Source organism: Lepisosteus oculatus, chromosome 18 (genome assembly GCF_040954835.1).
Source record: "Lepisosteus oculatus isolate fLepOcu1 chromosome 18, fLepOcu1.hap2, whole genome shotgun sequence".
NCBI classification, from domain to species: domain Eukaryota; kingdom Metazoa; phylum Chordata; class Actinopteri; order Semionotiformes; family Lepisosteidae; genus Lepisosteus; species Lepisosteus oculatus.
This window is the reverse complement of record NC_090713.1, coordinates 5,862,021-5,886,991: the sequence shown is the minus strand read 5'-3', so window position 1 is coordinate 5,886,991 and position 24,971 is coordinate 5,862,021.

Genomic DNA, 24,971 nt, shown 5'->3' with positions numbered 1-24,971 from the left:
ATAGGGTAACAATCCCAGATCACTCAGACACTCCAGATGACCACTCAGCCGAGGGTCAGGCATGCTCCACCGCTGCACCGCCCCCTGCAGGGTTCCTAGAGCACAGGCATGAACAAATCGAAAAAGCAGATGCCCTGGGAAAGGAGGAGCAGCATCAGCCGCTGCGTCAGATCTCCCCAGATTTCCAGGAGGTTGGTGCCCAAGATGCCACATGGCATACTGAGAAAGACACCATGTACACGCTGCGCCAGCTTAGAAAGGCAACAGTCACTCAGAAGGAGATGACTGGGATCAGCCACCCGAAAAGACTTTTGGGAGGACTGATTGCTGCCACCACTGTTGTGCATTTGCTATTTCTGGTAGGTTTGTGTGCTACTGGCACTCTCACCCTGACTGCCCCAAGAAGGCAGGTGTCAGAGATGCCAGAGGGTAGTGACAGACTGTATCAACAGCAGCAAAAGTTGGAAAGCTTAGGGAAAACCCTACAGGCAACTTCCTATGCAACAGGGTTAAACCTTATTCCCCAAACAGTAGACATGATTGTTGGTGTTATACAGTGGGTTTATGCTTGTGTGCAACAGGCCAGAATGTTGACACAAGACCTGTTAAGGGAGTTTAGTGCCACTGTAGCCAGTCTAACCACGGCACAAATCCCAACCCACTTGATTCCACTCTTCTCAGTAGAGGAGTGTGTGACATTAACCCCATCGCTCATAGCTCACCCAGAAGGCAATCCAAGATTGAATTCGGTTCCAAATCTTGAGATGGGTATGGCTACCAAAGCTATCCATTGGCTGTGTCTAAGCGATTCACCAATGAAGGGTGTAAAGCTATTAACGAGCAGAGGGAGGTTAATGAACCCCATGAAGAGCAGGTGGGAAGTAAATGGCTGGTCAGCACACCACATTTAACTGACACTATGACTTGTAACGGGCATGATACAGCTACCACAATGCAGCTATCTAACCAATAGTTTTCCTGTAAGTTCCCGAGGAGGCCATAGTACAGCATGGTAACTTAACACTGTACGGTCTGGAACCAGACAATATAAGACCAAACTTGAGGTCATGGATGCCTTCAGGTGCCACACTAAGGAATTGGATAGAAATCCAAGAAACAGTAAGCCCTGAAGAGGTACAGGTAGTTAGTTTGCTTTAATGGAACAAACCTCCAAATCACCCTAGCAGATACCCAACACAGGTGTTGTGGTTTATCGGGGGCTGGGAACAGGAACTGTTGTTATTGTAACACTACTGCCAGGTAGCTGGATCATGACTGACAGTGTACTCTGAATGATGTACTCTCACATCAAGATGTACTCTGGGTAGCACGAATGAGTCAAAGGTAGCATGTCAAAAGAAAGGAAGTGACTTCTCCCCAAATATCTAACACAGAGGTATCAGATATTGACAGTGAACTTCCTGATGTGTAATTCCTAGACTTAGATAATGTCTCCTACCATGTTTATACATACTCCAGATGTTATTCATCCTGTTTGTATCCAATGCTGGTTCCGGTATGAATTCTCGAGGAGTAATGTAGACATTTAAGATTAATGTTCTAATGGCAAGGGACATCACTTAACTCTGTTTTGTTTTGAAGGCAACAACGCCTCAGGACCTCGTGACCTTCAAAAAGGGGGGATATGTAGCGGCGAGGCTTAATAATAATGCAGAATTAAGTGTTTCTGAGCTTTCCCAAATTAGGCCTCATTTCTCTGTTCATCTCTGTGGTGCAGCCACAGAGAAACCATTCATGCAAGGTGATTTAAGGTCCAAGGACAGCTCCCAAAGGGGGATGCACTTAGCTAAGCCTGGCTATCATGATCAATGGTCATCCATTGGTGCCTATCTGTCTAGGGAGTGCGAGTTGGACATCTGGACTGCATTACTAAGTGTCAGGACTAAGTGACTCATATCTCACCTTGATCAACCAATCAGGGACCGGTAGGGCCGAGTAACCCACGTGGGACTCTGATGCCCATGGAACTTTCAGCCAATCAATGAGCTGAAGTTCCTCCAGGTAAAAACAGGCAACACAGAGAGCCTGAGAGATTCAACAAGATTCAGACAAGATTCAGAAGGAATTAAAAGGAGAATCCCAAGGGCAGGACATTCTCCCAGCGCGCCTCCTGACCATCCTGAGACTCAGCCCGGACAACCACGGAACGGCCAGTGTGTCCGAGTGCCAGAACTTTCCTTTGTTCTAAGAGTCTAGAGTGGAGGTTGCCAGAGAGTAATCAGCAGCAGGCCTCGTGAACAGGTCAGAACTGTGGAAAGCTGAATCACTATTCAGAACTAGCTCTTCATCAGGAACGAACCGGTCCTCTTCCTGACTTGCTGGGACCCACAGTCATCTTTTCTCCTGTGCACAAACTTTGCTAGTTAAAGCCAACACTAACTAGCCGGTCAGTGAGCATCTGCAGCGCACCGTCGCAAGCCGCACAGCACAGCCTGGCACGGAGCCAGAGAGCGCGGATTGGACAGCAACAGCCTGCAACTGTTTCTTTGAGTCCGCAGGAGATCTGAATCCCCAAAGATTGGATGAGTATTCAACTTCAATGCATTACAGCTCGAGAATTCAATTGTTATCCCAACCAGTTGATATCAATTTAATTCCTAAGAGTTATGTACTTGTTTGAGTATCTAATGTAGAAGTTGTAACCAAGTTCACTTTACGAAACGGTCTTAATGAATGATATACTGAACGTATTTCCTCTTGATGTGTAACTCTTTGTAACTGATTGAATATATATCTTTTGTATTCTGATAACCCTCTCGATAAGATCTGTTAGGTTTATATGCATATTCTATGTATTAATAAATGTATCCTCGTGTATTAGTACCTGTGTGTGCGCGTTGTTTGAGTTATGTCGCATGGTTGGATTCTAAAGCCATCAAAAGAATCAACTTTGTGATTTACTGCTACAATTAATAATTGTCTCAGTAAATGCCCAAACCCTACAGAACTGGTGCCTTCAGAGAGCCACTATGATTACATATTTGGTGTCCCTGAACCGGCATAATCTACACAAATTAGATTCAAATAGTAAACTATTTAGTCCTGACTGCTACAAATATTGCCCTGTAAGAACATATTGTCCCAAGCTGTGAACTAAAATCCCTTATTGCAAAAAACTGTTGAATAGTCATATACTACTTCTAATTAGTTGATAAAACCCAGCATTTCAACTCCCTTCTTATACTCTGAGTACTTGAAGACTACCAGGGTAACACAGTGTTAATACACAATTATCTCCATTTGTTTTAAACTGAATGTCATGTCATGTCATTTACTAAACTGCGTTATACCATAAGTGTTGCGGGAAGCCGGAGTCTACCCAGCAATCAACGAGCACAAGGCAGGGTACACCCTGGACGGGGCGTCAGACCATTGCAGGGCAAGTGAAAGATCCTGTACTTTAAATTATATGCATTTAAAATTGAGGATTTAAAACAGGAAGCAATTCTTTCTCAATTTGTACTCAATTTGAACGGTTGACTACCTCATGGCAGATGGGCTGGATGGCCTCCTCTCTTTCTTAACTTTTCTGATGACCTTGTGTAAGTGAAAAACTCTCTTCTCCTCTAACTAGCACTAACCTGTAAGGATGGCAGGGTAAAAAAAGACACTTGCTAAGCAGACAGGTCAGAGAGTACTGGCAAACCACACTGGAGAGCTGCAGAAAAATGAAAAAACAGCAAATTTTATTTAGTTTTAGTGGATTGAAGTAATATATCAACTTTCTTGTTCTTTAATAAAACTAATCCAAGTACTGTATCTTCAACACAATAATGTCAAAATGCTGCAACTCACAGAGAAAGCAACCAAATCTATTTGAACAAGAAATCATATTTTTCCTACAGTTGAATTTTCATTTTCATATTTGAGGGAATTAACTAAAAGGTTTTCACTAAAAGTTTGTATTATATTTAGTTAACTTGGTATCGTTTCACTTATGTTTTACTAAATCCATCCCAGTACGTCTGGTCTCAAAAGATAAGATGGGGTCTTTACGCATACCTGGCATAGTTCTCAGAGAAATGACCAGTGACCTCTCTTGGAACAAATGGTCTATTCAGCAGAAGGGACTGCTTGTCACACAAGCTGGCAGTAAGGAAAATATATGTATATACTGGTCAGCTTTCTAGAATGACCATACAGATGCAGCCATTCAAAATGAGCGGTAAAAACCCGCGGTGCAGTAACCAACCCGCAGGGCACCGTAGGGCACCACAGGGCAAGTGATTGGCTGGCCAAAATGACCGACAGGGGCACTCGTGGTGCATTGGTTGGTAGTGAAAAGATTTAATCATTTAATATCTTTACTGTGCACATTTCAATTCGCTTAGTTTTGAATATTTATATGGAATTTTACCACTAAAGGGAAATTTTAGTAGCTGAGCATAAAAAGAATAGGAGCATACTGTAATGCGTGAAGGCCATAAACGATATTAATTTTGGAACATAAACATACAGTATATAGCTGGTCTTGGTACTTTAAAGAAAAAAATACACACCAGTATTCCATTTCTCCCTAAACATTGTAAGCTTCGAAGTCTTTAACTAACGTGATACCGGAGTCAACAAGCATACTTTTAGAATTTGATTAAAAGGGAATATAATATGGAATCGCGTATCTCAAGAATTTAATAATGGTATGATTATATCCGTGTGCTGCGACAGGGCTGTGTGTTAGTTTCCTGACTCCCATTATTTAAACTGCGACACTGATCATTCATCTCTAAATAAACTTTAATTTATATAGCGTTTTAAGCAAATAGGTAATTAGATTGCTCATAAACCTAATCGCTTTTTCTACATAAACACAGCGTGATTGCTCTCTGAAAATGCTTTTCCTTTATTTTTAAAGTAGGCTCAGATTTCAACTATAGATCGGATTATTATAAACTTTCTTGGAAAAATGTATTTTATGTAAACCATGTTTGCTATTAATTCGTTTAGGGCTAAAATACGTTCATTGTCTTCCAATCGAGTCGAGTTGACATTGGAAGCCTGCCACACCCGGACTGTTAAACCAACGCATTAGCACGTCAAAGCCCATTGAGCCAGTATTGGCTTTAGTATTCCCCCCTTCTCCCCTCAATTCAATTCAATTCAAGGTGTTTTATTTGCATGACAGATGGGTACAAGCAGTGTTGGGTATGTATATTGTAACGCTTACGGCAGAGAGGCACTGTGTAAGAGCCGACGCACCAGAGCAGCGCACCGAGGGAGCGTCTGCATTTATAACTTAGTTTTTAAAATTAGTCAAGCAATATGAAGCATCTCCTTTTACTTAGTGCCTGAGCATAAAAAGAATAGGAGCATACTGCAACGCGTGTGAAGTCCATAAACGATATTAATTTTGGAACTTAAACATACAGTATATGGCTGGTCTCGGTACTTTAAAGAAAACATACACACCAGTATTCCATTTCTCCCTAAACATTTTAAGCATCGAAGTCTTTAACTAACGCGATACCGGAGTCAACAAGCATACTTTTAGAATTTGATTAAAAGGGAATATAATATGGAATCGCGTATCTAAATAAAGACATTAATATAGAAATCTTATTTAAATCTTTTTTAATGTTGGTAGCAGGATGAACTGTCAGAGTGTATATTTTGTCGCAGAGTTGCTGCAAGATGTTAACAGTGAAAAAGGTATTTAGAAATGAGTTATTTCAAGATGAAAATTTTCAGAATAATTGCAAATCTAGCAGGATAGAGAAAGCACAGAAAACTGGCAGTTAGATTGATCAGATTGGTATGAAAAGTCATTTAGCAAAGGGAATGAGAAGAGTGACAAACTAGTATACTATAGATCTTTTTTTCTGAACCAGGGAAAATCTGATCATGTTTCCCTATAACAATAATAAAAACTATATTTGATATATCGCCATTAAAGGTGGCATCTCAAGGCAATACAGTAGATGTAAAAACAGAAAAAAGGACCACAGATTACAAAGTAAATGCATATAAGAAAGACAAGCTGTTAGAGGTGCTACCAAAATTAGAAAATGAAGCAGATACAGACACTAAGTCTTCTGAAAAGAAAGGTTCTGAGGTTAGATTTAAACTGGCCCTGGTGTGTGTGTGTTTGTGTCTGTCTGTCCTATGATGGACTGGCGCTATGTCCAGGGTGTATTCTGCCTTGTGTCCATCGCTTACTGGGATAGGCTCCAAATCCTCTGTACTGGATAAAGAGATTAGAAATGGATGGAAGTAAAGGCACTGAAGAAACCCAGAAACCCACTATGAAATGGCAGCATCTCACTGAGAATAAAACATTTTATAGTGCTGGCTTAAGGAAACAGCCTTTCCACCTCTCTTACACATCAGTATCCATACCTAGTTATTTAAACAAATTGCCTCTAATTATAAACATCTTAATATGCTGGCTCTGTGGATCCGCATCAGCTATGTTTGCCCATTCCTTCAATTCATGTGCATCCAACACACAGTTCAACGCTAGCAACTACACAAAATCTAAAATATGAGCTCTACTTGCCACTTACAATACCAACAGTACCAGCTAACTTTAGTAGTGACATTTTCATGGATCTTTTTAACAATAAAATTTACAACATCAGACTTCAGACACAATTAAACAGGCCTCAAAAACGTCTGGTACAAACATTTTCAGCATGGAATAAACCGTTACTTTAATGGTATAAACCTTAAATGGATTCATATTCTCAATAAGATTTGGTGTTCAGTAACATGACTTAGAAAATGACAGAAGACATACGTATCATGCTTATCCTTCTATTTTTCATAATCGTAAACTCCTTAAGGCAGTTACATTTTCTCTGTTCTGACCTGGAGTTACAGAGAAATTTAAATTCTAATAAGAGATTTGTAATGAGGAAAGTCATACCAATCACTCATACAGTACCAGGATTTGCAATTACAATACAAATACATTTTTTCTGTATGTGTTTATTTTGCAGTTTGAGTCTATGGCATTCCTTTGGGGGTCTATACTCCAAAGCATGACTTTTTTATGCATAAACATCAGTATTTACTGCTATTAATTACTGTACGATTTATAGTTGAAATCTGAGCCTAGATATAAAGTTAGATATAAAGTTAAAATCTCGACAATGCAATGTAGGAAATACAGAGAAAATAAATCCTTTCTGACATCTAAAATCAGTTTCGATCAAGGTCTCTAAAACGAACAAGAAAAAGAGGATTTTCGGGGGGCAATTACGCTGTGTTTATATAGAATAAGTGATTTATGAGCAATCTAATTTCTTGTTCGTTTAAAACAGTGAAATGTCAGCTGCAAAAGATTGCACCAGAAACAGCACTCTCTCTGCCTGTCATAGACGTTCAGGAAAGGCTGAATGAAGTCATGTCAAGTACAATAATTCGGAGATCAATAATAACAGTTGTAGGACAGTATATAAGGAGGATAAGGATTTTGAAGTTGACTCGAAATCTGATAGGTAACCAGTGCAAGGACTTGAAAACAGGTGTAATGCATCCCTAATAGGATTCTTGCTGTCATATTCTGAACATATTGAAGATTGCTCAGTGTGGATTTAATTTCCCCAGTGAACAGGATGTGCATTTATTAATTCTAGAAAAAAAGCCTTTCTTGATTTCTCTAGTTCTTAGTTTCTCTAGTTCCCTATATAGTTCATTTTAAACTAATAATAGTTTAAAATAAACTATTATTCCACAATGCAGAGTATTACATGGCCAGTATTTACACATGATATTTGTGATAAAAAGAAATTAACACAAGCAGCTTTTGGAGATTTAAGTGTTGGCTGAGTTATTGCAGGATAAAAGACTAGAGATGTTGGCAAGAAGAAGACAATTTGGGGAAAGCTGAGGAATACACTTATAACAAGAACACTTCCTAATGGGGTTAGGCATACTTTTGATGAAGATGATGAAGTTAACAGACTATATGTTTACATACATACTGAAATAAGGATTGTATTTTAGATTATGTGTAGTTGCTGGCATTGAACTGTGTGTTGGATGCACATGAATTGAAGGAATGGGCAAACATAGCTGATGCGGATCCACAGAGCCAGCATATTAAGATGTTTATAATTAGAGGCAATTTGTTTAAATAACAAGTATGGATACTGATGTGCAAGAGAGGTGGAAAGGCTGTTTCCTTAAGCCAGCACTATAAAATGTTTTATTCTCAGTGAGATGCTGCCATTTCATAGTGGGTTTCTAACACTGTGTATGGCTCCATCCACACAGTGCCTTTACTTCCATTTCTAATCTCTTTATCCAGTACAGAGGATTTGGAGCCTATCCCAGTAAGCAACGGACACAAGGCAGAACACACCCTGGACATAGCGCCAGTCCATCACAGGACAGACAGACACAAACACACACACACCAGGGCCAGTTTTCCCATAAACCAATTAACTTACCAGTATGTTTTGGAGTGTGAGAGGGAGTCATATCACACATATGGAGAAAAACCATGTAACCCAGAGAGAACATGTAAACCCCCCACACACAGAATGGCAGGAATTGAATGTAGGACCCCAGTGCTGCAAGATAGCAATGCTAACCACTTTGCCACCATTATAAATGGATGGATATCTTAGTTATCTTTCTAGTTCACAGGTTTGCATGCATAATTTAATTTTGAAAGCCACTGAGACATCAGGTACTACTGTTGTATTTATGAAAAAGAAACAAAACAAAAAACATACTAACAACTGTGCCATCCTACTCCTTAGTTAATACATTTTATTATTCATAAACAGTTAACATTGTTAGCAAAATATTTTGAATTATATTTAACCCTATTTTTTCTTTAGTTTTGTATTTAACTTATTATATGATGGTCAGACTTAATGTATATTTGAACAATGAAAATATATTTTTACACGATTTTACATTAAGCACTTAAAATTAATATGGTTAATAATAGTAAACTGTAAAATGCTGTAACAAGATCGGTTAAACTGCGAAGAAAATGCTTTCAGAGAAAATGTTTCAGGTGTGACGAACATAGATCTCCAATGCAATTTCAACCAAACCTGTTCCCACACACCCTGCCCCCACTACCATTAGAATATATACAAAGCACTCAAATCTTTCGAGCTAATGATCAGGTGACCCGAGAGAGAGCGAGAGAAACACCAAGGGGTGCGGAACCAGGGAACTATTTACATGGAAAACGGGCGATCTCCCCATACTGTCCGCCCGTTTCACTGTTACCTGGATACCTCTTTATTTAGAACTCACTAACACTGATTTTTAGTTTAGAAGGATTCAAGTAGGGTTTTTGATGAAAGGCAGCGACCTTAATCAAGCCCAAATCATAATTGAACCCATTCAGAGCCTACATTACATTTTAGCGTTTCATTTTGAGCAGAAGACCCTCACACCTGAAGAAGGGGGAGGTGTCTTTCGCTGGAAATCTTGCCTGCTTCTACTTTACAACCGGAGTGCTGGCTGTGACGAATTAAACCGGTTTCACAGGTTTCAATCACAGACCATGTGACATGGGAGTCAGGAAACTAACACACAGCGCCACCGGATTTGATAACGCTATAAAAACGCTATAAAATAATGTGACTAGGCACAGAACAAGTTTACAGCACAGTACAATAATAAATGCTGACCATGAATTTAGAAGCATAAATTGCCTTACACTCAATTTAAACACAATCTGTCTTTAGCCCTCTAAGCTGGTTCATACAGAAATGTAGAGATCCAGGCTCAGAACACACAGCTTCATTAGCGAATACATATGCAGGACAACTAGAGAAGACGTTTTACAGAGGATGGATTTTTAGAAACATCCCATCAGTGACATCACTGAAGTCAACTCCTAGGCACTGTAACTGTCGTGTGGATAGTTTCACAAGAATCAGACAAAGGTTTAAGCATCGCTTGTTCTAGATAAAACTGAAAAAAAAAAACAACAACCCATAATGTATTTCTTTGCGGCTCTGTTTGCCCAAATCATATATTCACAACGTGAAATCTAGAAAATAATATTACGTAACCAAAATCCGCAATATGGAAACATAACCTGTGTAATTGTTGATAGATGATGTACTCGTAACATTTTTTCAAGACGAACTACAACATTTAAAAAATGACTTGTATGTACTTGATATCTCTAATCAATCCACGGGTCCCAGCACAAAACGAAACTAAAACGCATACCGTTTCGCGCTTCTTATTAGTTGCTCAAAAGTAATTTGACCGTATGAAATGCATAATATAAACCTAGAAACATATACGTGAGCAGTACTTAAGCACTGTAGTATCGGTGTTAAGACATACCTCTCAAATACTGTAAATCAAGTTAAAAATATCTCAAGACCGATTCTGGTCATAATGAAACCATGTTTCATGTATGTTTTCTTTAAAGAACCGAGACCAGCCATATACTGTATGTTTATATTCCAAAATTAATATCGTTTATGGCCTTCATACGCGTTGCAGTATGCTCCTATTCTTTTTATGCTCAGCTACTAAGATTTCCCTTCAGTGGTAAAATTAGATATGAATATTCAATACTTAAACAGGCACAGTTAAGACATTAAATATACATATACATACTGTATACAGTACAGTTTGCATACGGTAATATGTTTATGTTCCTAAATCAATCTCTTTTATGAGCATGTGAAAGGCATGGTGAATCACTGTACTTTGCATGATTGGAAACAAATGCGTGATTGCGAAATGCTGTGGTGTTACTTTTACAAAGACGGTCAATGAAAAAAAGAATGTTGACTAGGGCAATACTTTGAGTTTACACTTACAGCTTGTCCAAGGTCATTCATTATTAATACTATTAGTAATATCTTCTTTAAAGACTTTGATGGCGACAGCTCAAAACATGAGAGGTTGAGCTTTATTAGCTCCACCTTGCGGAAATTCTGGATACTATTATTTTGCTTGCTGTATTATAGGAGAATTTACGGTAACTCGCGGTATTTACCGGTAACTCGCAGTAGACTGCGTACAGTGTACCGCAAAATAATGCGGTATCGCCCGCGCATTTTGAATGGCTGCATCTGTACATAGCCACAGTGCAAGTAGAGAGTCATGTGGGAGTGTATCTTGTATCGTTTGTTTCACTGTATAAAAGAGCACTGTAAGCGTTGTCTTTTAAGTCTTGTGCCTAAAAGCAAGACTTCCATATGCATATGAAATAAACACGACTTTTAACACACAAACTCTCAGCTGATGCCCTTTGTTTGGCACAACATATTTAAAATAAAAAAAAAAATCCAAACACTCTATTGTAATGTATATTTTAGAATAATAAGGAAGATGGATTTAGGACTCAATGTTTTTGGCATCATTTTGATTAATAGTGTCATGTAGCTCGAAGCAATGGAAGGTAGGACCCTGTGCCTGGGTTTGCTGGAAATCCCTTGTGGTTCGGTGTCGAATCTAGGGATGAAGTCGTGATCTTGGACAAGAGCTAGGGGTCAACAGCCAGGAAGGTTCCAAGGAGGCGAAGTACAATGGCTGTAGGCGAAGTCGTTGTTTTGGACGAAAGCTTGGGGTCAGGAAGGTTTTGTGGAGGTGAAGTACTTTAATGAGAGGCGAGGACGAGAGCTAGGAGTCGAATACGGGGAGAGTAGTAATTTGGAAATCACAGGGAAAGTAACAGGGTACTGAGCTCAAGGAGGAAACCTCAATAGTGAGCGAGGAAAAGGAGATGTGTGAGGGTTTAAATAGTGTGGATTTAATTGGTGCGTGGGCGTTTAGGGAGAGTAGAGCTCATGGAAATGCAGGAGCTCTTGCATGCTTGCGTGTGGTTTGTGACAAATTGATTTTGACATGACTCTTGTTGTGTTAAATTATATTAAAGGACTTCTATGGGGGGGGGGGGGGTTGATTGGGATGAGATGAGGAGTGTTTTTCCGCTACTGAATATCAATCCTAGTATAAATCAAGTGTAAATCTTATACATTTAACTGAAGTCCATTCAGAGTTCCACTGTTATCATCAACTCCGTCCATGTCACCTGTTGCTCTACATCTGCAACATGTTCCTTACCCTGGAGTTCGCCACCTTGCTTCCCTGCATAACCGCACAGCAAAAATAATATTTCCATTCAACATTTACTCTAAACAACACATCCTTAACCAGTTTGGCTTCTACAAAAACGCTTAACTAATTACTTTCTAATTACTTCCACATCTCAAACGTAACACTGCATTTCCTTATCACTGCCAGTGCCAAATGCCATCTACAGGATGAACTATTAAACAGCATATAAACTTGTTCCCAACACAGATTTTTCATGGTGTGTATTATCTTGAAGAAAATTGAAAAAATACTAAATTTTAACAAGCAAAAAAAAAGAGGGGTGCCTCTTTTTTAACTAATACATCTTATTTCTAGCCCACTGCACAAACACAAAGAGGAACCAATATCCTCTAATATATCAGGAACACAGCACCCTTGTTTCATCTGGAAATTGGAGCCATTCCTCGGGTGGACTCTCCAACAGTGATATAAAGTACTCTTTACTGCCGAATCAAGGCTTGGCATTTTTGCCTCAGCATTTGCTGTGCTAGTTAAACTGTCGAGATGGAGTGTGAATTTTCTAGAGGAAGAGCAGCAACTTATAGCCATCAGTATAGAAAATAGCACAAGCCATGGACTCTATTTGGCTTTGATGTGTGGATGTCAGAAATGGGGTACAGCTCCATTAGTCTGTGAGAACATTGGGACTGTACTGGCCTTGTGTGTTTTCTACCATAATGTGACCTCCAGTCGAACTCCATTCAAGTCAGGAACCCAAGTTTCAGGGTTTTATTGAACAAACACAAGCATTTAACTTTGGAATAAAGAGATTAGATTAGATTAGATGCAAACTAAAACATGATTAATTACTAACATTTATACACACTTCATTTCTTGTTCTATACAAATTTAGATACCTTCAGTTATTTGCACACAATTTTTTACTATATTAACAAAATATATTTTTAGTTTTGTATTTTGAACATTATTAACTGCGCTTTTGTTATATGAATCAGACTGGCCTGGTACACAGTACTATGTTTCACATCGTTCACTCAAAAAAGTGAAGAATATTGTTCTGAAATATATCTGTATATACTGTAAACACATTAAGTTTATATATTAAAAAAGCCTGTCCGTTATCAGTCCAAAAGCTTACTCTTAAACCCCACACACATCCTGGTGTCCAGACTGACAGAAGATCTGTAGGTTCTCCTCCTGGACTGGATGACCAGCCTGCCATAGGGTCATCCTCAGCAATGCTTCTCTCATTTGTACAGCTGGGAGGACTTGAGCAGTTCAAGTGAAGTGTCTGGCTCACAGCAGCAGGCCAGCGCTGCAATAGGACAACAATTCCACAGCCCTCTGTTTGCAAGATAAGAGACCTTACTGCTGCACACTGCCTGTAAAAGATTGAAAGGCAACACTGCATCAGAACAGTAGAGCCTCAGAAAAAATTACACATCTGAAAACCTCAAACCTTGCAAGTGCTGTACATATGAGCTCCATTCTCTCTGAAACAGAATGAGAGAAGGCTGAAAGGATGATACTATAAAAATGAGTAAGTATTACTGTTATTTTAGAAGTCACTGAATCACAAGACCTGGTGTCCATATCTTCCTCTGTGTTCGATTCTGTCTTCTTCTCTCTTCCTCAATCAGGACTGTGTTCCCCCCATCGCTGTGATGGGCTCTGGGGAGGGGTCTGCGCGCCATGGTGGCTCTCATGAGGACCTTAAGTGAGCTGGGGGCTCAGAACCTGCTGGACACCATCATGTACCTGCGTGGAGTGTCGGGATCCAACTGGTCATTCTGAGATTGGGCACCAAGATCAGCTGTGAGCCTGTGAATTCAGTTCCCTTTCTGAAAGATGAGAAACAGCAATAGATCTGTGTTGATAGTCAGGTGTGCAGTGTAACCCTGGAAATTCAGATTTCAGTCCAGAAGGTTCTGAGAGAACCGTGGAGTCAGCTGTGCACAATTCGTGCACTGGTGAAATGTTTTCGGTTTCCTTCCTGATCTGTGTGTTTGTGTGTCTAACACCGCAGGTGTATGTCTTCTCTGAACCATTACCCACAGTGGTCCTCTCACGTGGAGGATGCAGAGACAAAGATGGTGGAAACACTCACAGGGGACAATTTCAGCTTTTCAAAAATGAGACAAAAAATTAATAAATTGACAGAGGATGAGAGCTTTTCCTTAACAGACGTACAGTATGGGCTGCCGGTTTCGTTTACAAAGTGGTGAAAGCATTGCCTTTTGTGTATGCTTGTGTGTAACTGTCTGTATGTTCTCTTTCTATGTGGCTGGTTGTGTTTGTGAACCTGTTTTGCAGAAGTCTTTGGGTAACACAGCCTTTGTAGGAATCTATTACCCATCTCTACTTTATTATCAATCCTTTTTTTCTCCTGAAGAAAAAGGGCCATATTTCAAAATGAGAAGGGGAGATCTTGACTCAATATTTAATTTCAATTTCATGTCTTTAGAGATAAAATTAGCTAAATAAAAATTGGTATTAATAATACTTTATAACACAAAAACCATGATTTTATAAAGCACTCCAGCAAAGTAAGACAGATTGGGACAGTGAGGGAAAGGGTGTTTAGTACAAATGAGTGCAGTTACCTCAGATGGCCACTAGAGGACCCAATGATCCAGATCTGCATAGCTCAGACACTGAGCACCCGATTCGTCAGTGTTAAACACCAGCACTCTCCAGAGGGATTTAGCTGTCAGGGAAGCTGTATTGATACAGTACACTGCAACTCTGTGTTCTTCTTTTACATCTTCAACGGGTAACTTAGTTCTGACAAGCTGAATTTGAAGTATGAGAATCCTGGCTACCCTACAGATATGAGAAATCTTCCACAGTAGATAATTATCCACTGATTGTCAAAAGTAACAGTGAAGATAGGTTTCCCATACGAATACTATCTGCTGCAGTAGTAGGTACTGATCACAAAATACACAACTGGGAATACTAGTAAAAATGTATATTCTTATTAATGCAGGTCAACAAAAAAGAAGAAATAACAAAATTCAGCGTTTGTTAAACACATTTATTGAAACTGCTAAAGATTTCAACAATATTATATTAAGAAACGCAATCTGTTAATTGTGTTAAATCACATATTTATAAGCTGTAACATTCAATAATTCGTACTGTTCATTTTGAGCTGCATTTCTTGTAATTACTGCAATTAACATGTTAAGATTCTCTTCAGCCTCACTGTCCTTGTCCTTCACCTCATTGAATCTCTGCCCAGTCCAGGCCTACACCTGCAGCACCATGCTGTGAGACTCAGTTTCAATAGAGGGAGATGAGGACATGACCAACCCTTACCCCATCTACACAGTTATTGACCAGTCGCAGATGAAAAAGGAAAAACACAAGGAAAAACTCTCATCTCAGATGTTTGCTGTAGAGACCATAATTATATAATCTGATTATTGTATTTCAAGATGTATAAGCAGATATCAAAGCAACAATAATAGCAGCAAGAAGTAACAGCAATAGTACATTAATTTCTTTTAATTGTTGATCCATAAAATGTTGTCCTAATACAAGCAGGCGATTTAACTGAACTGAAGCAAACTGAGTAAATTATCTCACTTAAGGGCATACTGTAGCTGCAGTGACTCAACTACTGTAGGATCTGAACTCCCACTCTCCCTTAAAGAATTCCAGAGCCCTAACCACTGCAGCAACTAGCGCTTCAGAAGCAGTTTTTTTGTTTGGGAAACAAGGTGGATAGTTTTGATTAAGCAACCAAATAGCCAACAGATTTCTTAGATCAGCGATCAGAGGCAGTGACACGACTTTCCATTGAGTGAGAAGATTGCAGAGCAAGTTGTTTTGACTTGACTGGTGACATTTACCTCTTGAATTATTCTTATTTTGTCTGGCCAGCTGCACCAGCAGAGCGTGTTACTGTACATCTACAGCAAACACCGGCCACATCTCCACTTTGATTGGATCGCTGAAGAGACAGGAAACTGCAGAGCACCTGGCTATAGTGAGAAGACACACTGCAGCAGGTTCTCTGGGATATTTAAGACCTGGACAGTCTCTACTCGAGACATTGATATTTATGCTGGTTTGTACTGCACACTTTGAATGACTGCATCTCTATAAATTCTGAGACAAATTTAAAATTCTGATAAATTCTGACTCGCATGTTCTCAATATTTTAAATTGAGAACATGTGAGTCAAATATATGGCTTTTGGATGTTTTATTTCACATCTAATATATATTAATAGGTCATTCAATATATTCCTTATATTTGAAATAAACAATACTTATGCTTCTTCCATGTGGTCTCTTCTCTCTTCCCACACAGGGCTTTTTTCATGATTGTCTATTCCTAGTCTCAGCCTCCTCATTTGAAACCACCACTTTCTTCACAAATCATTGAAACTGGTAAAGTCACTGAGGATGGCAGGATATTGCCTGTAGCTTCCTGAGGAATATAGTTCTGCCCAGAGCTGCTCTTATGCCTGAACAGTATGCTACACAGTGTGCTTTCCTTACACTGTACTTTTCCAATTTGTATCAATGGCATAGTGGAAATATATGAATTTAATACCATCCTCATGTATTCTATAGAGCTGGTAATTACCAGTTACGTGCCTTACCTTAAGTGTTTCAAATTGAGATTTAACAACTTCCTTCAGACACTTGATAAATTAATAAAATTAAAATACATGATTTCATAGAAAAAAGATTGAATTACAGATGTTCTAGTGAGGGCAGTAAATACATAAAATGCACTAGGGAAATATATTGGCTCTAAAGGTATAAACCATGGGCACTGTGGTACAAGAATAGTTTAAAAGTATTTCTGTGGAGGTAAACCATGTTTACCATGTGGAAGCAGTAGGTGATGTTAATAAAGGAAGTAAACATGGAGGCAAAACTGAATTTCAGAACATTTTATCTAAAAAAACGCAGTGAATCTCCATTTAAGAGTGAACAGCAGAAATGCTAAAAAAATACTCAGGCAAGGAATGTAAACTCAGCATTTTCACCAAGCTTAAAACCAGCGTAGACAGACTTAGTGAAGGTACAATCGAAAGTATGGAGACAGACTTCTCTATCTTCGACGCCATAAAAAGACAATGCCCCCCCCTCCATCGATATCTATGCCTATCTTATCAAATGAGCGTTGACTGATGGGGGTTGGATTATTGTTGTGGAGGACCTCACAACTTGACTGAGTGCAGTGCAAAGCCCAGGAATTCGGATTTCCTCCCAGGTGGCTTGCGGAACCATCTCCTTTTCTTTGGATGCTTCCGTAGGCAACTCCAATCCAGATCTCTTTTCCACTCCACTTGATGCTCCATTTCTTTTTCCCGTCCACCTTCTCCTTACAGAGGACTTGAGGAAGATTGTCAAACCGCAAAAGTTTTGTAGGGTATTTTTGGTCCTCCGCACTCCTTTTGGCCCTTTTATAGGTTTCATTGAGATCGATGAAATTGTTGGCAGTGTCAGGGTCCAGAGACAGATAGAGTAGTCCTGTTTGCAGAGAGAGGGGAGAGAGAGCGAAGAACATACAAATATATTTGGTGATTGCTTGGCAACTCCTCCTAATTAATATGCACCTAATAGATCTTCTACATGGCATTTCATGACAAGATATTGAAAAAAAGCACTCTATTCCCATGTTAACATTCAATCAATTAAAATATACAGTATGTCTGAAGTATAACATATGTTTCCATATGTTCAGCTTTTAACAAAGAGCTCTTTTAATATTTGCAATATGGTTATTAAGACCGCGGGATTCACAGTTAATGATTTCCATTGTGTACCTTTCTCTTTTGTGTTACTTTGAAAATGTAGTATAATTAACCATAAATGCCAACGTCTATCCTCTCTGACAATGTAAGAAAATTAGATGCTTTATACCCATACAACTATGTGTAGAAAAAGCAGCTTTGAATTATCATGATTAGGAACATTTTGTCAAAATTAGACTTGATAGCTTCACCAACACTTGTGGATCACAGTGCGTAATTAGAAAAGGTCCATATTTGCTGACTGAATAAAATGTAGTTAAAAAACTGTCAAAGAAAAGACTTCACTCAGGTTAGGTGTGGTCAAGCAAAGTCCCTTTATTCATGCACATGGGGAGGATATAATCATGCCGACCTGAGAGCAGCCTCTCATACAGATCTGAGAGTTTTATACAGCAAATTCACACAGGAAAGCTCATTCTAAGTTACTATATTAGGAGTTGATTTTCTCTCTACAAACATTTCTTTGTAATTGACCACATTCTTCTTAAGAAGCAGTTTTACCTTGCATACAGACAAAAGGAAGTATATATATAAAAGGTGTGAAATGAGCTAGACATTCTGCTGTTGTAGCATTAATATCAAAAAGTCAAATAATATGCTTGCAATTGTTCTTTCACACTGTTGCTGGGCAAAAGACATTTTTCAAAGCCAACTAGCCATTATCTTATACACTTTAAAAAGGTAAATGCTAAAATTCTTCCTCAAAACATTACTATGATAAATAAAAGCAAAAATAGTAATCAAGTAATCATAGTAATCAAGTTAACTTGATCAACTGAATTCATTGTCTCTAAGCCCTTCAATAGAAGTAAAGCTGAAGTATTGTTATGAAAAATGCACACTTATATAGAGAAGAGGAGTGAAAAAATACCCATGTAGAAGACACACCTCTGGGCACAGCCTGAAGGTAATCTTCCGCTTTCAAATCTCAGATTTTAGACATTTCAACAATTCCAAATGTTTAGTTCCAAGTTAATAGTTTAACTAATTAAATAGTGAATATATTATTTGAACTGCTTCAAAATATACCTTTTTAGTTTTTTATACAGCCATGACTGTAGCTGAGTTAATAGCTGAATTGCCCAAAAACAAAGCTCATAATTATACTTTTCCTGTGTAGACCATGAGTAGAAGAGATGCTTCTTTTCATGTCAAAACATATCCATCAACATTATGACTTTTCTAAATATTTAGATTGTGGTTAAGATTGATTTTTCATGGTAAATATTAATCCTGATGTTTCATAGAAGCAGGAGTTGAAATACTTCACATGTAAATGTTAACATTTTCCCACTATTATGTATAAATGTATTGTAACATTTTGTTTAGCACAGCTTGTCTTTTGTTATTATTCCAACTGTCCTAATTGTCCTAATTATTAACAAAGAAAGAAAAGTCACAGTCTAAATGGTCCAGTAAAATCAGCAGAGGTAATAAGATTAATGGGAGTTAAAAGTTTCACTTTTCCAAAATATAAAACTCTTTAAACACTTGATATACCTACTGTACTACTGATTATAATACTATCCACGATCTTTTCATGATTAAGTTGCAAATGTTCTCAGGATTTCAGAGACTTATGTCTGCTTGTTAAATACTAACCTTGGCCCTTTATTTGACATCTTTAATTTACAAAGAATTACCTTTGAAATACTGCTGTGACATCCAGAATGATGTTTGTTCTTGGTTTCAACACCCACCTTTAACCCAGACAACACATACAGCAACTCCCCATTTCCTTGGAGCAAATTATATATTTTTCTTTTACATCTGCTTCTTGTAAATGTGGACAGCAAATGTTCATTTTAAATAGATAAAATTCAAGATTGGGCCCCTTTCGGATAATATTTAAATTAGACAAGAACAAGGCCTGTATCCAGGGAGGAAAAAAATAATGTAAAATACTGATTGGTATTTATGTTAACATGACATTTACCTCTTCTGGACAATGTGGGGAAAGCAATGTAAAAGACAAACAAATAAGACTTTTACAAGTTTGAAATTGAAAATCAAGTTTCCTTGCTTGGAATCAGTCCAGATAAGAGTGTTGTAACAGAAAGAATAAGGTTCTGGATCTCGAGATTAAGTAAAACAGATGAGTTTATTGCATGCACTTCACTTCCACATGAATCCTTTTTACTTTTAACAGCGTACCTTCCCATAAAACTTGACATCGCTTATTATTCGTCTGTTTATTTTTTTACCACTGCGCAGACACTGCTCAGACCAAACACTTGTCTGACAGTCTGTACCCTTTTTTCAGCTTTCGATCCTCCTGCACAGCCTCTTTTGCTTTTGTTCATACTCTTTGTAGCGAGTAAAGTATCTTTTCTTTTGGATTTTTGTTTTTCCCGTAAACACACTTTTAAGAAGTCACATTTTCTTTTCTCGTGTATCTGCCACCACTGGTGGTGGCCGTGCACCAGGGTGGGAGCTACATAGTTGTGCTTTTGCCAATCAATACTCATATGCTTTCTTTACAGGCGTCTTCGCCCCAAACTACCTCTGACAAACTCAGCTTTTCCGATATTTTTCTCCTTTTTTTCCGTCAATTTACACTTTTCCGATATATAAACGGACCCTTACACTACTTTCTCAGACCATCAGTTAGCACACATGTTAGGTTTCTTTAAGAGGTACTTTGTCCTGTGTGAGGTAACAGCTCATACAGTAGGGGGATGCTTTCACTTGAAAAACCTGTGCATTCCTACACTCATTCAGCTAAGGGCGTCTGTTACCTCCAGATCTAAATGCCTCTCAGAGGCTTTAGAGAGGACTTACACCGCACTGTTCACAGGCAAGGAACGAGACCTCGAAAACCCCCTTTCTTGATCAGTAATTCACCATCCCTAGAACGCCAGCATCGCTGCTTTCACCCCGGGGTGGACTTAAGCACTGAGCTCAATCAGGGCGATTCTCGGATCTCAGCATCCTTTAAATCCTGCTACTTAGTGCTTTGCTCTTTTATTATGAGGTGTGTTTATGTTAGTGTCGTGCATGTGTATATGTATTCACAAACAAGGAAAACACCAAAAACAAACTACTTTTCTCCTGTTCCCTTTTAAAACAAGAAAACATGCCACGCCAATCAGCGCACGATCAAGATGTAACTAATCTCAGGACCCCCGCGCGCAATTAAGGCCAAACTGGTCCTGGAATATACGTGCATTTAAAGCACAACTCCAGCTTCAGAATTCCTGGGCATACAAGGCCCAACCCAGTCCTAAGCCCCAGAACTCCTGTGCACATTTAAGGCCAAACCCAGTTCTGAGCTCCGAGGTAACAGTCCAAACCCATTCAAAAACTCCACACGCAATTAAGGCATACAGATGCAGCTATTCAAAATGGGTGAGGTATTTCGCGGCATACCCCGGTGGGCGTGTCACAGTATCACGCGGTATTACGCAGTGTCACGCGGTTAATCGCGCGTCATTTGACCCTCTGCCAGAAACTATCCGGCGTCACCTTGTAAAACCGCCAGGGGGAGCTTAACCTCTGATGTACAGCATTTGAGCCTTTAATTTTGAACTGTGTATTACAGCATGTTAATCATCAGTCATTAAAATGTTGGTATATTTTATGAAAGCAAGATTACTCAGTTGGACAAAAGTACACAACCTACATTTATCAGAAATATTTATGCATCAAGCCTTTACCGAAGATATTACTAATAGTATTAATAATGGATGACTTTGGACAAGCTGTATACCCAAAGTATAATTTCTTTAGCACATTTGTACAAGCACTTGGAATCTGTCCAAGCCATACTTTGTCAGGCATTTTGTTTTACTTCAAAGGGCATAAAAACTTCCTTGCTTTTAACAGGGCGTTTCATAATTTCTAACTACGAAAATGATTTAAAATGCGACACTTATCATTCAACTAGAGCTCAAAATATCACAAGGATCCTCAAGAGCACAGCAAAGAGTGTATTAAAAGATACTTGTATGTATCAACGCTTTCTTTTCCGTATACCAGATTTTATGGAACCACTTTATGGAAGGGTGTCAGCCAGTCAAATTCCAGGAATCGGTACTTTAAAGGAAAAATACACACCGGTATTCCATTTCTCCCTAACGATTTTAAGCATCGAAGTATTTAACTAGCATGTGAAATAGCATGTGAAAAAGTGGTAGTTTTAAGCTTTTCTGCCAATATAATATGGAATCGCGTATCTAAAGAAATTAATGATGATATGATTATATTCGTGTACTGCAACAGGACTATGTAGGGCTGTTTCTCCTCCCTGTTCATGTGAGTTGTCTTGTAGCCTACTGGTCTACGTGCCTGACTAACAACGTACAGGTTGTGTGGTCGAATTCAGCTGGTGCTGGACTCTCCTTTTAACAAACATTTCTTCGAAAAAATAGAATAGTGATATTATGGACAATCAATTGACTTTTATATTTCAAAATATCACAACATTATCAATTTTAAGTCATTTTTGATAACAATGAATAGTCACCTTCTTCCCTTCTGACAGCGGTTCCTGCTTCTATTGTGTGTGTGTGTGCAATAGAGTAAATTTTTATAGAGAAATGGAGGCTGGACAGTATGCGTTACAATATAAACATTTATATTGATTTAAATCGTGTTCTGATTTAAATCGCAAACGCGTGTTTAATTATGTGTTTTTTAATCATAATCAGGCTAATGCATTTCTACATTTCTGTATGAACCAGCTTAGAGGTTCATACAGAAAGACAGCTTGTGTTTAAATTGTTTATGTAGAAAAAGCGATTAGGTTTATGAGCAATCTAATTACCTATTCGCTTAAAACGCTATATAAAATAAAGTTTATTTAGAGATGAATGATCAGTGTCGCAGTTTAAATAATTTTTGTAGGAGGGCTTGGACAGATTCCAAGTGCATTTTTGCGATTTACGTTGCATTGTCCAATGTTCTGTTGTAATACAGTCTAGAATACAGTTAGTCTAAGCTTTATCAGCTTATTTAAAATAAATTTTTTGAATCCCCGGTGGAACACACTCCATAAGAATCAGCGCTTTTATACAGTATATCGCCTTTAAACACATATATTTAAACACGTGTTTACACGCGATTCAAATCAATATAAATGTATATTTTGTAATGCATAGGTGAATATTCATTGTTATTAAAAAGACTTAAATTCGATCATGTTGTGATATTTAGAAATATAAATTTGTTTGGTGTGAGTGAGGTTTTATTTAATCTCTGACCAAGGGAAACATTTCATTTTTTCAAAGAAATGTTTGTTAAAAAATAAAGTCATAGTTCCATGGGTTTCAATCACAGACCATGTGACATGGGAGTCAGGAAACTAACACACAGCGCCACCGGATTTAATAACGCAATAAAAATGCTATAAAATAATGTGACTAGGCACAGAACAAGTTTACAGCACAGTACAATAATAAATGCTGACCATGACTTTAGAAGCATAAATTACCTTACACTCAATTTAAACACAAGCTGTCTTTCTGTATGAACCTCTAAGCTGGTTCATACAGAAATGTAGAAATGCATTAGCCTGATTATGATTAAAAAACACATAATTAAACACGCGTTTGCGATTTAAATCAGAATACGATTTAAATCAATATAAATGTTTATATTGTAACGCATACTGTCCAGCCTCCATTTCTCTATAAAAATTTACTCTATTGCACACACACACACAATAGAAGCAGGAACCGTTGTCAGAAGGGAAGAAGGTGACTATTCATTGTTATCAAAAATGACTTAAAATTGATCATGTTGTGATATTTTGAAATATAAAAGTCAATTGATTGTCCATAATATCGCTATTCTATTTTTTCGAAGAAATGTGTGTTGAAAGAAAAGTCCAGCACCAGCTGGATTTGAACACCCACCCTGTGCGTTGTTAGTCAGGCCCGTAGACCAGTAGGTTACAAGACAACTCACATGAACAGGGAGGCGAAACAGCCCTACACAGTCCTGTCGCAGTACACGAATATAATGATATCATCATTAATTTCTTTAGATACGCGATTTCATATTATATTCCCTATTAATCAAATTCTCAAAGTATGCTTGTTGACTCCGGTATCTCTTTAATTAAAGACTTCGATGCTTGAAATGTTTAGGGAGAAATGGAATACTCCAAGTACCAAGTACCAAGACCAGCTATATACAGTACTGTATGTTTATGTTCCAAAATTAATATTGTTTATGGCCTTCACACGCGTTACAGTATGCTCCTATTCTTTTTATGCTCAGCTACTAAGATTTCCCTTCAGTGGTAAAATTCAATATCTACAACGGGCACAGTAAAGATGTTTACTGTACAGTAAGTCTTTCTATGACAGACCAACAGGACCACGAGTGCCCCTGTTGGTCAACCAATCACGTACCGCGGTACCCCGCGTCATCTTACGTCATGATACGCGACACCGCAGCCAATTACCTGCGGTACGTGTCTGTACCGCTCACTTTGAATGGCTGCATCTGTACACCAGTTTTGAACGCCTATGCACAATACTGCGGATCGCCTGCCAGACCAACTTCTGGGCTTACAACAAACTACTCATTACATACACCAGTGTCTTCCCCGGGCCAAAGGAATTCAGGAACTCACGTTTACTCCGTCATCTCGGGTGATTCTTGAAGGGAGCAGAGACTTCCCAATCGGTCAGAGAGAGTCGGGACTTTTTTTTTTTAAAAAAAGAGGAGTCCTTACCTCTTTGTAATGTGAGCGCTGACCGTCTCTCCTGCCGATGGGAAGTTCTGCGCCTTCTGGAGCATCCGCCGACTACGCCAAAATTGTTGTAACAGAAAGAATAAGGTTCTATATCCCGAGATGAAGTAAAACAGATGAGTTTATTGCATGCAAGGAACAATAAAGCCGAATTCTTGTTCCCCACAACAAACAACAAAACCGAAGTATTGTTCGATGTGCCGGTACAAACTTTTAGGTTATATAATCCTTCCTTGCGGCTTCGGACGTCATTCTGTGTTATGGTAAAGAGGGGTAGTCATGGTATTTGGCCAGTTAAGAGACCCTGGCCAAATGGTCAGTTTAAGATTACGCCCACAGGGGTTCCTAGTTCGCATCTGGAATCCTTATAAGTTAACTCCCTTTCCTGCCATAAACACCTGTTGCTTAGAAGTCTAATTTTCAGGAAGAACTGACTTTAATTAACCCTTTTTACATCTTGTGTTTTACTTCAAGAGC